Source organism: Sander lucioperca, chromosome 15 (genome assembly GCF_008315115.2).
Source record: "Sander lucioperca isolate FBNREF2018 chromosome 15, SLUC_FBN_1.2, whole genome shotgun sequence".
Classification (NCBI taxonomy): domain Eukaryota; kingdom Metazoa; phylum Chordata; class Actinopteri; order Perciformes; family Percidae; genus Sander; species Sander lucioperca.
In genome coordinates, this window is record NC_050187.1 from 12,293,672 (window position 1) to 12,306,668 (window position 12,997).

Genomic DNA, 12,997 nt, shown 5'->3' on the forward strand with positions numbered 1-12,997 from the left:
CTGGCTTCTGGAACTGACCAGGCTTTTATTATGAAGGGACGGTGGCCCAGCCCCCGGTGCTCGATGGTTGTGTTGTGCGGCGGTGTAGACGTAGCTGAGGCCGGTGAGTGTGAAGCGCTGACAGGACGCTGGTGGAGAGCAGCCGTCGACGCACACAGCTCAGTGAAGTGTGTCTGCAGCAGCGAGCATAACACTGGATTACCACCACACAGAGGTAAGCATGTTCCTGCTCTGGATCACTGCTGCTGTGACTCTTCAATGTTTTCTGGAGATTTATTATTATTCCAAGCCTACCTTAGACTATTCCTTTTTTTTTTTTTTTTTTTTACATTGGCATCATAACCGCTAACTTTGTGTTATTGATGATGCGAAAACTAGAGCCACTTAATGTATTTCTTATTAAGAATTAAGTGTGAATTTAGCAGACTTTATCTGCTTAAGTGCTTTTACGAGTCAGTCAATTTAGATTATGCATCTCAGCAGAGAGGCGCTCTGGCTTTGGGACAGTTGCTGCAGTACAGACTGATACAGTGGGAATGCGACCCGCCATGGGTGCCGCACTCTGAAGCTGATATGCCCAGGATAAAAGCCTAAAATCTCAAATCTGGGAATTAAACGCTTTCTGGCTTTACACCTTTTTTGAATACTGCCTGGTATCATTTTTAAAAAGACTAATCCTTTCTAGTGTGGTTGTTTCTTTACGTTGTCAGGTAGCAGTGAGGCTTATTCGCGGTTGTCATTGTGAGTCATAGGGAGCAGACTACAGGCTACTCTGTATGCTTACAAGAAGGCTGTGACATCAGGACCATGCACTTAATGGAATGCATATTATGCGGCATGGAGGTGTTAGGAATAGTTTATTGAACAGTGTTTCACTGTCATTTGTATCACCATGTTGTCAGATTAGACTGTAGCCTTTGCCATTTTGATTGGATGACTTTAAAGGTGAAGCATTAAGGAATGAGATGTTGGAGTAGTTTGAGTCCATGAGGTACTTTAGATTCTCAGTGATGTGTACTAATAAAACAGGTTAATGTTATTGTAGAGGAATATTTTAGTACAGTTTCTTATTTCCACTTCTTATTCCAGTGACATCAGTGCGTATGAGCAGCTGTGTTGTGTAACTGTAATAGTGCGAATATTCTCTGCAGGTATTGACACAGTGGAGCTGAATGTTAAACTTCATGTTCCAATCTGACAAACTGGTCTGGCTGACTGAATCCACAAAATGAACAGCATGTGACATGAACAACTGCCTCACAGTAAGAGTGTCCCTATATAGACACATAGACAATCAGATTTTGCAGTACAAAGCACTGTCAGAACAGACTTTTTTAAAAACAATTTCCTAAGTATTTGACAAAGAGGAAGTTCCACAGCATATTACGAAATATGGATTAGGAAAATACAGAATGGCACTGATCATTGTGCTAATTTTGAGCTAAAAAAAAAAAAAATCCTTTAAATTCCAGTGTTTTTTTTTTCTATCCTAACATGTCCTGTTAGCATATTTCTGAATATTCTGAGTGCGGCGTGAACTCTGCTTGTGTACCTCAGTTTATGTTTATGGATGTCATTCAATTCCAGTAAAAAAATAAGAGTTTCTCCACTGTCCTTGCGCTATGTCGTTTCCCTCTGAAACTCAGCATGCCTTGTTTGCCTGTGTTTTCATTCATAAATTGACTACATTGATGATTTCCTTCTTTTTTTTACTTCTGTGGATCTGTTGTAACATGACGCTAAACAAGCTTGATAAAATATTAACCCCAACACAAATAATTCATCAAACCGCTTCGAGGACAGAGGCAAAGCAGTCCAGACTGATTTGCTAAAGTAAAAAAAATCTCTTTTCCCGTGTTTTGTTATGTGGACCGCGCTTTTCTAAATATCGCACTCTCCTCTGCTTGTCTTATCCCATGGACCCATTTACTAGAGATAGTGTATCTAGACAGTGTTTTCTCAGAAAGAACAGGACCTTCATTAGCTATGTGTTTAAGGACTTTGTGTATGTGTGACCAAATCAGTTTTGCCAAGTGCTTTGTCCATGAGTGAAAACAATATGTTAAGTCTCCCCACCGCATGTGTCCACTCTGCTACTGAGTCAATACTCAGTAGTAGTTCAGCAGTGTATGAAGCAGACTTCTTGTTGACAACATGTCAGCAGAGGAGTTGTAGATGTTTACACAGAGATGGTGATAGGTTCGTGTGTGTAGACAGAAGTCAAATGTTACCTAGCAGCTCAGCTGCCATTTGTTCTATCAGTCACTCAAAGAGCAACCAAACCCTGATGACCTTTTGCACATATTATTGTGCAATTAAAGCAAGTCAAATAAGAACTAAAAGGGCACTCGGAGAGCGCAGACCTCCACCAAGGCATGTGCTATGTCACAGTGTTAATGCAATGTGAATTTTCCCAGTGGGGAACTTCATTGTTCTGATAATTCCGACACCACATTAATGCAGCACAAACGCCCTAATTCACAATGTTTACGAAAGTGAAAAATAATTTGTGTATCTGCTCTGTGATTTGGAACCGCTCCAAAAATGTGATAGGTTCCTCCTTGTCCCATGCTACATCCTTCCAACAAGTGTCATGAAAATCAGGCAAGTCGTTTTTTTTTCGTAATCCTGCTTACAGACAAACCGACCAACAAACAAACCAAGCTGAAAACATAACTCTTGGTGGAGGTAACTGGGAAATAGCATTTTATTTATTGAGATTGAAAGGATTCAACACATGTATCCAGTTTACAAATGTACAATTTATCGTTTGCAGTAGTTCATACTTTATTTACATTAACTAGCCTCAGTTTTCAAGGAGAATTTTCTTTTCAGTTAGTCACAATTTGGGAGATTTCAGGTGTTTTAATATGTATGATCAGGATTTCAGGGTGCAGAGTGACTAATAGTCAAACAGAATGTGAAGTTTGGCACCAGCTTTCATAAGCCAGCAACATCTAGTTGTTGTTTTTTTAAAGGACACAATAAATCAAGGTCAAAGTGTTGCATTTCAGTCTTTTGAGCTTGACAAACAGAAATGATAACATGTGGAGTAGGCATGGGACCTGCTGGTATGAACCCAGCTCAGTTGTTAATATTGTATGAAGCTTGTTTAGAGTCTAGTTACACAGATCCCCTAGATTTGAGAGGAGCAACCCTCGGAAACATGAATCTCAAAACTGAATTTCAAAGATTTGCCAGAGAGCCGGCTGGCCTCCAGATCACCCAGCCTTGTCTTTCCAAGATGATCTCCATTTGGTTTGGAAAATCACAGAATACAAGAACACAGAATATTAGAAAATATATATATTACATTATGTTTATATAAGTTAAATCTAGGGGTGCACGATATTGAAAAAATTTGATATTGCGATATCGATAATGAATATTGCGATATCGATATTAATTTCGATATTTTTAAACATATGTAAAATGACCAAAGTTATGGGAAAACGCATCAAAATAGATTTATAACAAATAAAACAAGTTTTCTTACAACACAAGGTTTAATTTTACTGACAGTCATATTGGACTGGTCCAACATGTGTCTACAGAACAGGACATGTTTTACTGGTTGGACAGTATAAAATAAATAAATAAATAGCATGTCTATAGAACAGGACATGTTGTATTGGTTGTATATACGCTACAGTATAAAAAATAATGCAATGCACATCTGTTGGCTTAAAGCCAAAGTATTTCCAAGCTACCGAGGAGGAGGCATTACCCTACAGTCACATTAGCTACAAGAGACAGAGACAAAGCAACAGGCTACCATTCATTTTCAATGGGAGTGGCCAGAGCCATAGAGATATAAATATCATAGAGATTATAAATATATAATGTCTTTCTCTATTACTCTGGGAGTGGCTGTTTGGCCACGAGTGACTGCCAATCAGAGTGAAGGCAGCGTGAGGGCAGCGTGACGTATGTCAGTGGCTCGAGCGAAAATATATATTTTTATTTATATATATATATATATATATATATATATATATATATATATATATATATATATATATATATATATATATATATATATATCTGATATGTTTGGCATTTAATCTCATATATTGTGTTACTTTTATTGAGAAATAAATACTTTTAAATCCAAAAACATCGTTCTTGTGACTTAACAATACCTCTGAAGTAACTTTTAAGACGTGGTTTAAGGTAGCACCGGAGAATTTTTGTTTACTGTTGCCAAGCAACCAGAGGTAGGCTAGGCACGCCCAGGAGCACCCACAAGCGAGTGCATGTCGCTCTCTTTAAGCTAATGTGACTGTAGGGTTACTTTTGGCCTCTAAAGTTTCCTTTCAATCTCTGTTATTTCGTCGTCTCCCAGAGCAACACTCATTTTCTTACTTTTGTGTTATTTTTGCTCCACTCTTCGCTCTCTCTTTAGGTCCTTTCTTTTCTTTCGCTTCGTTTTATGGTTCTGCGGAGGCTCCACGCAGCTGATGTTTATACGTGCTCTGGTGTGTGCGCCGAGCCAGTGTGTGTGTGGTAGAGCGAGGAAGAAGTGAGAGAGTGACGGCGATTTTCTTCGGAGTGAGTAGCGACTCTAGAGTCCTAGTGAGAGAAACAGAGTCTCCCCTGTTCTTTCTGAACACGGTGGGAAATCTGGAGCAGGAGAAGTTAACTCTCTCCTTGATTTCATGTTGTTTATGCAGAAGGAGAACCAGGAAATGAGTCGGGGGAAATACAACGCTACCAAGTGATGTGTATTTTTCGAGGGGTGCATCAAAGAGTATAGACGTAACAAGAGGCGAAACTCAATGGAACTCCAGCTCCGCCATCTTGGACTGAATGTAACACAACGTTCTATTGAGTTTCGCCTCTTGTTGCTTCTATACTCTTTGGGTACATGCAACGCAAACAAATTATCGCGAGACTTTAGGTATAATATTGCGCAACGTGATATCGCGATAACGATATTGAGTCGATATATCGTGCACCCCTAGTTAAATCATCACACGTGGCAGTAGAATTTGCTTAGCCTGACAAGCCAGACCCACATCAAGATGTTGGGTCTGGGAACTCACCATTGGCAGGGCTCAATCCGAAGGGCGGGATAAATCTTTCAAATTCCCTCTGCACGCAGTAGGATAGCGCAACAACCAAGCAGAGCAACGAAGAAGGTAGCGAAGCTAGTTGATGGATTAAACTTTTGCCGTATCCGATCGGCAAAACTCCGAACACATCTTCCTTTCTTAAGAATGATTTCTGTGCCGTTCTTTGTTCTTTTCTCAAAGAAAAGCTTAACTCCAAGTCTTCCAGAAGACCGCTGTTCCCAGCAGCAGCAGCCATAAGCTCGCCCACCGACTCTATACACGATGTGATTGGCCTGACCAGAGTTTGGTTTTTCCAGCTCGCAAGCCAACAGAGAGTGCCTAGACCCCCCCTGGCTGCTAATTAAATTTGCTGCCGCTAGGGTGCGTCTAGATTTCTAGGCTAGAATTTGCTTGCTTTGCCAAATAATTGTGTCTTTTACCTGTTACTTTGACACAAATGAGAAGAAACTGCCTTTGTAGTGTAGGCCTAATGTACCCATGTGTTTAGAATAAGTGTAGACTAATCATTAGCTATTAAAAAATGCAGATCTAAATTTAAAACAAAGTTTAACTGGACAATAGCAAAATCACTTAAAGATATTCTTCTCTTTGTTAAGGTATATTTCTCAAAATCACCCATATCTATTAGTCAGAGTTTATCCATGCCAAATGCTTAGTGAAGCTGGATATTAGCATGACATTTACCAAAACCTTGGTAGTGACAGTATTTGTAGAAAACAGCCTTGTCTTCACTGTGAATAATGGATGGCTTTGAACACCAGGTTTCTGTTTTCACTCCATGTTAATGTTACAACAGGTTGCTTAGCAACCCCCCCTTCTGCTTTCTCAATCTGCTGCCATTGGTTGAAGTGGATGGTGAAGTGAAGTGAAGTGTTATGCTTTGGCTTTTCGAGGTCCGTGGCACAAAGAAGCCCCCAGATCATAGACCCATGTAAACAAGGCAGTGAAAAGACAATTTATGTTTTAGTGATGGATTTAAGCAACACTCCTCACCACCAAGACCCCACCTCCACCCTTCTCCTCTGTGTTATATGTCAGCAACTGATGGAAAACGGCAGTTGTTGGAAAATATTTTAATAGGAACCAGCATGTGTCCTCCTTACTCATCATCACACAAACCAAACCAGAATTACTAAGTGACACTGATCCATAACAGGTTTATAAATCACTCACTATACAATATAATAAACAATGATGAAACTCTTAATATGCCGCCACCTATATGAAGCCAGGCTGTTATTGATGGAGCTGCCTGTTGTGTTTGTGTCTGGGTGTGACAGGACGAGTCAGACTGGGCCGGCATTCCTGAAATAGACAGATGATGGGGACCTGCTGGAGCCCTGCTGCACGCTCATTTCACACGAGGATACCTTCATAGCACTTAAAATTGCTGGATTATCACATTGCTGTTTATATTCACGTTTAGCCGCCATATCCTATGACTCAATTATCAAGTAGTCCTGTCACATAGGCGCTCGGAGAGTTATATTAGGGAACACGCTCAGAGTGTCCAATCCACGTCAGAGTCAAAACATCCAGCAGAGATGAGGAAACACTTTCAGCACTCTCTCAGACAATGATTTGAATTGTCATCGCAGTTCACCTAATGTGCGGTACGCCCCATTATCTAAGCCAGGAGGAATCTATGGTGCACAGCTGAGCTCGTTATCTAGTGATGACATTAAAGGAACATCATGTGTGTCTCTTATTCCCAAATTAAATGGCAGCATATTATCTCGAGGAAATTATTGTTGTATTGCATTCGTTGTGGATTTCTTTCCAGTTATGTCATACACTGTATCCCAGTTATCTCCTTATTTGTTCGTAAGCTTTTCTTATTTTGAATTTTTCACTTTGCACTTACCAAAGTAAACTATCTAAAAGCCCCCTGAAGAGACACCACAGGGCTACTTGAATATTCAGTTTAATGTTTATCGTCACTCCGGGGCCTTTGACCCAAGCGTTCCCACTCTAGGAGTGTAGCCTGTAGCCCTTGCTGAAGATGTATCACCCTGGGTAAACTGTCAACTCACTGACATTCTTAATACACCCGCTCTAAAAGCCTAGCAGGCATGTTAAAGGCAGGCTGTTCGTCTAACACAGCATCTGTAACAGTCCATGCGACTAACTGCAGTCCTCCCCAGGACCGTTACACGTGCCAACCAAGTGTTCCCTGTCCCGGGGATCTGGCCATGGTCACGTCCAATAACTGTCAGGGCTTCTCATGGACAAGCTGGCAGGCTGCGAGCCTCTCCAAGCGCGGCGGGACACTTCTTTCATTGGCTGGCGTGATGGGTGCTTTTGCTTTTTTCCTCAGAAAAAGGACATTTTATTCCCAAAGGTCACAAACATCCTCAAATATAACAGTGACACCATAGGATCACTATAAACTCCTTAAGATACTATGTTACTGTGATATTTCATTAGGTGAGGTTAAAAGAATTAAGGCATAGAAGCAGTGTTCATACAGACTAAGCTTAAGCTCCAATCATTATCAACATGAATGTGTAATCCCGCTCTGAGGCTTATAATGACTGCAGCGTGCAAGTTACATACATTTCCTTTTATGCTGCAGTTGTTTGAAATTAACTTCAAATAGCTTGGTCGAGGAATGTGTACAATCCCAGGCTGCCGTCCAACGTAGGAAGCTGTTTATGGAAGAGAGTTGGGAGGGTGGAGGGGTAGGTGGGGGTCTCTTCTCAATTAGGGAGGATAAGCCGCAGCTCCGGAGCGGCCCTTTCGAGCCATGTTTGGAGCTGTTTGATGGGATCCACGCACAGCACTGGATAGCTTCTCTCCTCTCTGCCATTTGTTGACAAAGCAGAAGTCAAACTGCGTTACGTAACAGCCCTTTCTGTCCGTCCATAGTACAGCTGTGTGATGAGAGATCTTTTGTGTTAACATAGCTCACTTTTAAGGCGGCCTCTGACTGCGGCACAGAGACCCCCTGTGTGAACTACATGATAGTTCAACTTGGTACCACCCCACCTTTGTTTAGTTTTCACAGGGGCTAGACAGACAGAATCTGGAGCCTGATTCGGATAAAGTGATTGTTGCTGCTCTGGTCCACTGGACATTGAACTCATAAAGTAATTCAATTTTATGAAGAAAAAATAAAAATAAAGTACTGTATCTACTAGGGTCAAGCCAATTTGTTGGACACGACCCATTTTGTTTTTACACACTTTGAAAGTTTTTCCTTGATCTCAACTACATACAACCAGTCGTCCTTTGAAATTTTTATTTATTACTGTAATATAAGAGTTTATACTTCCCACTACTATTAAGAAGGTGTGGTCAGTTACATGGCTTTAGACTTGGCTTTATTTATTTAAGGGAAAAATCTGTGGGAGGAAAATATTTTCTGTATTTTCTTGGAATGAAAATGGATATGTGTAGAGATATCAGGCACAAATATCAGTTTTATATCAGCCCTCAAAACAAATTTAGCCCTGAAACTAAGGTTTCACTTATATATTATTCCTTAACATTGAGAAATAATTCAACATTGTGGAAAATACACTTATTCTCTTTCTTTCCAAAAGTTAGATGAGTAGGTTGATATCACTCTAACGGCTGTACGCTAAATATGAAGCTTGAGCCAGCAGCCAGTTAGCTTAGCTTAAAGGTGCAGTAGGTAAGCCTTATAAAACTAACTTTCTGTCGTATTTGCTGAAACGGACCCTACGTTCGAGTAGAACTACATGAAGCAGGTACTTAAAAAATAAATCTGGCTCCTCTGGCACCACCTACAGCCTGTAGTGTGATTTGCAAAAATCCACAGCTCCCTGTTCAGATGCACCAATCAGGGCCGGGGTGTCTGACTGCGTGTCAATCACTGCTCATGCACACACATTCATTCTCCCTTGTGGGGGGAGGGGCTTAGGAGACCGTTTGGGCTTTAACAGAAAGGGGGGAGGGACTGAGAAGTTGTCGATGTTCAAATTGTTTGGCTAAGTCCTGGATCTTCACAATCCTACCTACGGAACCTTTAACATAAATTGGAAACGGGGGTAACAGCTGGCCTTGCTCTGTCAAAAGTTTAAAAGTGACGCGTTTTGCTGGCGATGCGTTTCTAGCAACGCTTCTTGGTGTGATAGGCAACCAAAATGTTCCAATACACTTTGATGAAGTGAAAACACACAGTGAGAGGGTCAGAGAGGTAAGCTTCTGTACTGAGTGACAGGTCGGCTTGTAGCCATGCCCTAAACCATCCCCTGCTTTATCGCCTATTTTAAAATACACAAAATGAACATCACGCTTTATTAAAGACTGACTTGAAACTAGCGATTGAGACCATAAACTTATTTTGAAAATGTTTACTGAGGTAATAAATCAAGTGAGAAGTAGGGTCATTTTCTCATAGACTATATAATTAGACTTCTTTTTCCCTGCTGGAAATGAGATAGAATGCAGGTTAAAGGAACTTCTGCATTGGCTTCACTTTTCAGGCCAAGAAGTTGCCACCTGATTTTCACAAATGTTGAGCTATTCCTATTATCGAGATAATCATCTGATAATCAAATGATTGTTTGAGTCATTTTATAAGGCAAAAATGACAATTCACTAGTTCTACTCTCTCAAATGAAAAGATCTTCTGTTTTTCTCACTTTGGCTTTCGAACATGATGGTTGTACAAAAAAGACAATTTGAAAATGTCTAGGAGTTTTTTTTTTGACTAAACTTAAAATTGCTTAATCAATTTAAAAAGGTTTAATTGCTAATAATTGATAATAATAATAAATATTAGTTGCAGACCTAATAACATTTCAAATTGCAGTGTCTACATACACATACATCTACATGTTCCTGCTATCTTACAATTTGTATCACTTTTCAAAGATTTTGGTATCATAATCACACATTCACATGCAGTCGATAATAGTCATTGCAGCATGTTGACTGAAGTATTAAAACCTTATGGACGGTTGAGTCATCCAGTAGCGAATTCCAGCCGTCTCTCATCTACTGGCCCTGCAGGATCATTCCGAGGGGGTAGGAGGATTTTATATGGTGGTCTGCACAGTTGTTGAGTGGGTGCCACATTCCCAGGTGGCATGTGGTGACAGACCCATCTGGGCACGCCTGTTGTCAAAAACAAACAGACCCCCTACATAGCGAGGGTCAAGGTCGAAGCTGGGACCGTCCCACCCAGACGAGACCCTCAAAGCTCAGCCAGACGCCCCAGGAGGCTTCAGAGGGACCCGATGTATGTGGACTAAGGACTCGCTGTGCACATCATCGAGTAGGTAATGCGCCTCCCTAGATCCGTAGTGATGCGTTTGGATGATCTTAGCCTTTTGGGAGCATGCTAGTTTTGGGAAGGTATTTTAGTTCCACTCATGAGCATTCAGTTGGATATTTATGTGATTATGTGCATGTGTCACGTAGTAGTGGAGCTGAGAGCTCCAAATGGGATCTTGCCTTTGCTGTGTATTCCTTCTTTTAGGTAATCACACATGTTTTTGGCTTAGATGGTGTTTTCAGTGGCTGCGATTTCCTGGAATCTTGTCTGATTATTCTAGTGCATGAATAACACCTGAAAGAAATGGTTTGTACAAGGTCTCTCAGGTTTGTGAATTTGGAGTCTCAAGAGACTCCCAGAAAGCACTGAGCGTATTGACCCCATTAGTGAAGCAGAGTCGTTGTGAAAGCTTTCTAGATTATAAGGAGGAAATTGTAGTTTTACAGGAGTTTGGCTAATAAAGTCTCCTCTTATTTTCCTGTTTGTCTTGGCCCAGTCACTGCTGGCTGTCCCAGAGCTCCTGCACTGGTCTCCTCTTTTTCACAGGCAGGATGGATGGTGCTCTGAGGCATCTCTCCTAAAAAGGCCAGTTGTGATCTGTGCACTTGTGTGTTTATATAGCGAGCTGAACACTGCAAGCTGTCATCTTCCCATTATCTATAAGAGGTTTGAATACTCCCACATCTCTCTTTATACTGTATATTTACCATCTTGGGGTTCATCTGAGGATAGAACGGAAGTAGAGTTGAGATCAGTGTAAGCGCTCCTCGAAGGAATGTCTGTTAATGGTTTTAGAAATGAGATCACAGATGCATATTTTCCCTGGGATGCAGGGGGTCAGGAAGCAAGTTGATTTTATTAAAGAGAGAAGGGAAATAAATACACAGAGTTTCTGGTGCTCAGGGACAGCTCGGCTCCAAGACTGGAAGATGTTTTAAAAGGTTTTTAGCTTTGTGTCGCTGGGGGACTTGTTTGGAATCGCTCCCATTTTCCCTCATCCATTTCGGCCTATTTGTGGAGGTTTCCAGCCGGAACATGAGTCCCCTGCCTGTTCTGTAGGTTGGCTTATTTACCGCCATGTGTAAACATAGTGCACACGCAGTCCCACACTACTCAGTGCGGAAAAGGGCAAAGACACAACTTTAAAAGCAGCTTAAAATTGACATCATTAGGCCTGTCGCAATATGCAATAAATCAATTAATCGCATGATAAATAAAGATGAGCTTGATAATTTTTTAATGGAAATTATCGCGGCCGGAATTTTATTTATTGTTTTTGATTGTGTTTGTTTTTTTATTCCGGTGCATTTTTTGTTAACAGAGACTGAGAGTCTTGTTCATTTATTGCGGATATTTAAAATGTCTTCCAGTTCCATTGTTAAGTATTCTTTAGAAAAAAAAGTTTATTGATCTTTGAAAAGGTGTACCTGCATTATTATGCCATAATCATTATATTAGATGAAAATGGTCTCAGGACGACAATATTATCGTTTATCGCAATAATTTCTGGGACAATTTATCGTCCAGCAAAATGTGTTATCGTGACAGGTCTAGACATCATAGAAAAAAATATTCTAGATGGATTTTGTCTGTTTTGTTTTTTTCATTTTTGTAGCCTACGAACAAAGTACCTTTTTGTGTGTGTGTGTGTGTGTGTGTGTGTGTGTGTGTGTGTGTGTGTGTGTGTGTGTGTGTGTGTGTGTGTGTGTGTGTGTCTTAACTCAATCAGCCCTTTTCTTGGCATTTTAAATGGGGACGTCTCCTAAATCAGTCGTGCTGGCTGAGCACAATAAGGGGCCCAGCAGAGCAATGGGAAGTGTTTCACAGCCACTTTTCTGGTGGCCTTGGTGTTGCTTCTGCATGCTCCACTGATGCAGTTCAGATTAACATATGTTTGTTCTCGCTCACACCCTCCCTTCTTGTCCTTAAAGGGGAACACATATACCAATTTGAATTCATATCATTGGTCAAGGAAAGGCCATACTTCGTCCCAAACTATAAGCTAAAGGCATGCAAAGTGAGGCCTGCATTGTCAGAGATAAAAGTGTCAACCGCAACTACATAATTGACAGTTTATCCTTTTACCTTAAATGAGTTTTATCCTTTAAGTTTTTCCTTGAACTGACAACAGTAACCATGGAATTTGAAATGTCTGAAAGAGAATCATTATCTACAGAAAATTCCCTTTGCTAATTTATTTCACATGTGGCAGCTGTTGACATCCTAGATTAGGTTGTTTTTTTGGCTTTGTCATCATAGATGTCACTGTCGAATAGCGCATGATTAACAGTGATATTGGACTGTAAGGACACAGTCAACAGATTGTTTTGCTGTTTGCTCCCTTGGCTGCAATTCAGTCAGAATTTAAAACACTTATCAGGGTAAAATAATACTAAGAAGACACAATTTTATATATTAGATCTTGCCATATAAAACACAGGTTATTGCTTATTTTGTGTGTCATTGATTACTAATAAAATATGAGGTCTTGTGTGTGATAGACTAGATTAAAACTGGAGGTTCACTGCCTTCCTGTCTGGTTGTATCTCCTTTCACTGTGTAACCCAACCATAGTACTACTACAATTTCATTAGCCGTATGCAGTCCCCGCTTACAGCTATTGGTTGCAGTGACTCTACTATTTCTACAGTAGAAGCTACAGCCAAGCCAACCCTTT

General features: G+C 40.6%; 1 protein-coding gene across 16 annotated transcripts in view; it reads left to right on the forward strand.

Moving 5' to 3' along the window:
* The window catches only part of LOC116039373 (sorbin and SH3 domain-containing protein 1), a 46,761-nt gene continuing 33,764 nt past the window's right edge, over positions 1-12,997 (forward strand). For 8 of the 16 annotated variants that reach the window (XM_031284150.2, XM_031284147.2, XM_035992492.1 and 5 more), the window contains exon 1: positions 1-214. The gene's annotated coding sequence lies outside the window, so the exon portion shown is untranslated. Of the gene's footprint in view, positions 215-10,212; positions 10,325-12,997 lie in introns of those variants that run through there. The other 8 variants (XM_031284153.2, XM_035992496.1, XM_031284160.2 and 5 more) reach the window with 3 other exon arrangements.